Here is a 5,550-nt window from a genome sequence, read left to right on the forward strand (position 1 = left end):
TTGGAAAATATTTCAAACAGACATTTGAAATCCCGATCTTTAAATATTCACCGGTATTGTCATTTGCCTGGAAACATCAATGCAAAAAAAGTTTCCATGGGAACGGTATGTGATTCTGTCATGCCTTTAACCTCTCTATTCCCAGGAGTGGAAGACTGAACCAGAGTCTTCAACTCTAGTGATTATACTTTTATTGGTGGTTTTCAGTCCAGAGCAGAATATATTCAGAGGTGGGAAAAGGTGATACACATATATTAGTAATATAAGCTCTACCTTGAAGCATCATTAAGAGCACCACCCTGTCCTACCAGAAATAGTCAGGGAGCCACAGTACTCAGATTAGGAAGTCACTTGGGGAAAAAAAAATTAAAAAAAAAATCCCCTAAAATGAAACTGGCCTTTTTCCCAACCTGAGCCACTGCAATTACTCTTCATCTTGATTAACTGCTGATTAATTGCTCTCAGTTAAAATTAAGAAAGAACATTTGCATTCTCTCATTACTCAGTTTTATTTAGATCTGGAACTTTAAAGAAAGTTCCTGTTTAAGTCCACAATACTTTGAATATTTATTATAGGGATTATGTCCAATGCAATAAGGGCTCATGGTCTAATTCTGCTATTTAGCAAATAAGTGTGAAAACAGAAAGCAGAAAAACACTCAGTCTGAAGCTAAATGCCTCAGTGTCAGACTCCATGTCTGATACAAGAGGCATAGTATTTGTGTTTGTAATAGCTATGAGGTGATTGAATGTGCTATTAAAACTCAATCACTGATATTTCCTATAGAAATCTTGAAAGAAAGCAAGGTAAAAATGGTTAAGCGTAGAATTCCACTGGTAATTTGTAAACATCTTGACCATAATACACATGCAGTTCATTTTAAATTGCTGACAAAGTAAAAACTTCAGTCAGAGGAAGAAAGTCTTGTATCCTTTAAAACCAATGTGTTAAAACAAAAGAGGGTCTTGGAAAAAGATCTGGTAAAAAAACTTATGTCACTAAATAGCATAACTAAAAAATCATCTGTTAATTGCAAAGCCAAAATGAGCATTTGGAACAAACATTCTGTTTCAATCTCAGTAGCACTTGCAAAACATGTTCTGTGCTCTCTGGCTAATATTGGAAAGTCTGAGTGGCTTATTATTTTTTTTCCTCTGTAAGGATGCAAAATACGTAACCTCTGAGCTGAAAGGAGCTAATCATACTGTGTTTAGTCAGTCCTGAATGAAAGAACAGCTCAGAAGAGGGAAAAGATATTGATCTCAAAACAGTGGGGAGAAAAAAGGAGAACTTTCAAGTGGATCATAGTCTTTTTTTGGTCTTTCTACATCACCAGTGATTTATTAATTCAATAATTTTGATAATTTAAATACTACAATGAATGTCTTATACTTTTGCACAGACTTTTCTATGGAACTGATATGATATTATTTTGTACCCAATTATTCCCAGACATCTTGCAATAAAGTGCCCTGGCAAGAAATATGCATTAAGAGATGCTGGAAAAAGAATTACTGGGGTCCAGACACAGAAGGTTTCACAGAGCATGGAGCCTGTAGGTAAAGTGCTTCGAATTACAAAAGATGACACAAATAAAGTAGACCAAAGCAGGTCAATTTTAGCTAAAGAAACACAGAACAATTTATGACTCTGGCTCAATCACATCTAGTAGAGACCTGATTATTATTTTAAAATAATCAGATCTGAATGAAATCTTGACTCACAGATGGTCCAAAGAATTGCTTGGACATGAAGGTTGAGTTTAGGCTAATATTATTTCTCCTGCATTATCTTTAGCTGTATAACAACCTACTTCATCAGTCTGCCCTGCTTTCCTGGGTGAAATCATTCAGCGTATTACAGGATCAATGCGTTCAGGGACATGAGCAACTACTAGGGAACAAGGCTTTTGTGCAAAACATCCCAGGTTCTGTACCAACAAGGCCTATACCTATACCACATATGTATACATATGTGCACATATATACATGCACACACACACACACACGCACATATATTACCCTAAACATGAAGATATACAAATTAGAAACTTAAATGTAGAATGTTCCTATTTATGGATCTCTCTGATAGAATTAGGTGAGTATATGCCTTATGGCAGAAATGCATTGAGTCCTGGGCATCTAAATGTGTTTGCCTAACCATGCATATGCTGCACAAATTATTTAAACATGCACAGAATACACTGGACCTTGTGGGCACACACTGGGGATATTGCTCTGTGATTTCTTGGTATCAATTCCTTGATATTCTGAGCTTAGTCAGGGACACTGTCCCACTGATGCTACAGGATGCTCAGGAATCCCAAATTGTTAAAGTTCCCATTCCTCCTAGACAAACTTTCCTGATGAAAAAAAGGTGACTGTATCCAAGGAAAGTTCAACCAGCCAGTGGCACTACTAACAATGCATTTTTCAGCTGCCATCATTTTACTGTATGGTGCAGAAAGGTCTCTCCTGACCCTCTGGTCACCTGGCATATTTCTGACAAGTGGCTTCACAGCACCCACATTCTGAGCATGCCTGGAGTTATTTTGCATCCCACCATTTTATAAATCAGAGCTATCACAGCACTGAGTTTCAGCCCTCTCTGAATCTTGACAAAGTAAATGCTCCATGGAGCTTTTGGGAGTCCTGGAGCTGGGAGTATTCCTATGGACACAGGTTTTCATATCATTTAGATGAAATAGCATAATTCTCATCATTTGGGAACTGCTCTCCTATTATTTCAAGAAGCAGATTTTAAAACTCTACAGTCAAAAAGAGGCAAAACTAAAATCTAAAAATTACATTCTTTTTCTTGATCTTATTTTGCATTAAGTGAATGTGTATCATTTGGACACTGAATGTATGAATTTTCTTGGAGTGCTGATTTGTTGTATCTCCTACAAAAGTTTCCATGAGCCATAGCAAATAAATACCGATGCACTGCACATCACCTCCTTTTATGGTCAAAGAATAAAGTGAAGGCAAAACTTTGTCTAAGAGGAATAATCATGGTGATACCCACTGAATAGCAAGTTTTCTGGAACTACCCTCTCCTATGACAAAAGGCTTAGAGAGTTGGGGTTGTTCAGCCTGGAGAAGAGGAGAAGACCTTATTGCAACCTTTCAGTACTTAGAGGGAGCCTACAAAAAAGCTGGAGGCAGACTGTTTGCGGGCAGATAGGACAAAGGGGAGTGGTTTTAAACTAAAAGAGAAGATATTTAGGTTAGATTTAGGAAGAAATTCTTTACTCAGACGCTACTGTAGCAGTGGAACAGGTTCCCCAGAGAAATTTTGGATGCCCCATCCTGGAGGTTTTCAAGTATAGGTTGGATGGGGCTTTGAGCAACCTGGTCTAGTGATGCTGTCCCTGCCCATCGCAGAGGGGTTGAAACTAGATGATCTTTAAGGTTCCTTCCAAGCCAACCCATTATATGATTCCGAAACTCTTGGAGAATTACCGCACTCATTCACATATTACACAGGTTCTGCAAACTGTTTTCTTTCTGTTTTGTTTTGCTTCTTCCATGCTCTAGAAGTCATTTTGAAAATTAAAGAGATTTCAGCCTGCTGTAATAACTAATAGTCCTGGGAGGTTTTAATGCTTCTCTTATTCTCCCTCTGAGAATTATGTATCCTTGCACAAATAATCTTAAAATATGATTAGTTAAGAACAACAATCTTATTAATCTTATTCTGTCCTGCATTTATACCATCCTCATACTGGGAAAAAGCATAACAAGGGGAAAAACATAATAAGAAGAAAAATCTGGAATGCTAGGGAAGGATAAAGGAATCCATTTGGTGTCTAGCCTACTACTGCAGTGAAATCCTGCCGCTGAATTCAGTGACCTTCTTCATGGGCTGATTTTTAGAGCCATTTTGATCACCAATATAAGCACTGTTGGAAGGAAATATTTCCAAGACTGATGGTGATTGAGCGTAAGGGAAGATTCAAATATTGTATTAGGGTTCCCTAAATTATGTTGACAATCACTGTGATCAATATCAGGACCAAGCAAATAAACTTCTAATCCCTATTCCCTTCCTCTTTCCCCAACAGATTTTTCCAACAATAAATTGACCTGTCTTGGAAACGGATTTTGTGCATTCAAACCTGGAAAATCATGCACTTTAATTCCACAGTGGCACAGTGCCTGTCTCTATAGTGAGGAGCACAGGAGGAGCTGGTAATTTTTCTCAGAATTGTGGGAGTATTTTGTAAACAAGTTTTATCCCTTCCCTTTGAGAAACAGCTGTCAAGATATAATGGAATGTTTATGAACATTGTTTTAAACTTTAAGTAGATTTATTAAATTATTTAAATTTATAGTGGATTTTGTTGTGTTCTTTGTTTGGAGGCTGACAGTTTCTGTCACCTGTGCTTGTGGCTCATAAGTGATATGAATACTCTGTACTACACTGAAAATTGCAATCATTTCTGTGTGAACATGGGATATATTTTCAAAGAAATGGACAGAAGATTGACATGATGAACAGAAGTAAATAAAGCTTTTGAGCTTACCCCTGACATTTAAAGCCACTTGCTTTACTCTTCATTGTTCTGTTGTAGAAATAGGAAATGCAAACATAAAACCAGTAAAATATGCTGAAAAGTGAAGTTTACTGTAATTTTTTTGAAAGTATCAGTCAAAGGATCAGATTAAATGAGAAATGCCTTTCTCTGTTCTTGATCTGTTTTCCCATTTGAGTCAATAGGTTGGTGTATCTTTAGAGAAGCAGGACTCAGAATTCATATATAACTTCCAAACCATTACAATATTATATTATAGTCAGTAGCTTCAAAAGCTTACTCGCATATGAGTTCGAAGTGGGTACTTTCATCCCAGTTGGACTCCCAGCAGACATTTATTTGCATAGGCACTTGCTTCTCATGAAAAATGTATGATCTGTATTGTGAGAATAAATGAAGTGAAGCAAAAAAGCTCCATTTTCAGCTAGTTGCTGTCTGTCAGCACACAATTTCAGCTCTCAGTTTTCCTTCGGTCTCTGTCAGTGATAACATTCATATTTTTTCAAACATCCTAAGCTTCAGTGTGCAGATTCAACCTATTTCTGATGAACATGATAGGGGCCTTGCCTGCAAAGTTTTGCTAAAGTCAACATGACTTTTTGCAACTCAGGAAGTAGTACTGAGTGATTCTATTGTATCTCCTTGAATATAGTGTGGATTAAACTGGGCCAGGTGATGGGCTAATTTATTCAACCTGCCTACACAGCCCCTGTCTGAGACCTGCCACCTTCATACTGTCATGGGTCAACAGAAGGTTTGTCAGCTCCAGAGCTGTCCAGTGTCACAGTCATTGAAGCAAAACAAACCAAAACCACTGCTGGTTTACATTACAACCTCCTGCAGGAGCAGATGTATGGTGTAACCAGCCATCCCAGAGGAGAAGTAGAAATTGTGGACATAAACCACTTCTGCCTTCCAGCTTCCACATGTGAGCCCACATCCACAGATGCTATTAGGAGATAAGTAAGGACTTCAAGCTTGTGCACAGGAAAATTTTATGTCTCACTACAGG

At 37.7% G+C, this 5,550-nt stretch overlaps 1 long non-coding RNA gene across 1 annotated transcript; it reads left to right on the forward strand.

Moving 5' to 3' along the window:
• Positions 1-1,324: 1,324 nt before the first annotated feature.
• Positions 1,325-4,332, forward strand: LOC120325086. The gene is made up of 2 exons (XR_005566901.1): positions 1,325-1,560; positions 4,068-4,332. It is a non-coding gene; the product is annotated as an uncharacterized LOC120325086 (long non-coding RNA).
• Positions 4,333-5,550: the final 1,218 nt, after the last annotated feature.

This window comes from Pipra filicauda, unplaced genomic scaffold, assembly GCF_003945595.2.
Source record: "Pipra filicauda isolate LSUMZ 115617 unplaced genomic scaffold, ASM394559v2 scaffold81_size6448238_pilon, whole genome shotgun sequence".
In the NCBI taxonomy this organism is placed as follows: Eukaryota; Metazoa; Chordata; class Aves; order Passeriformes; family Pipridae; genus Pipra; species Pipra filicauda.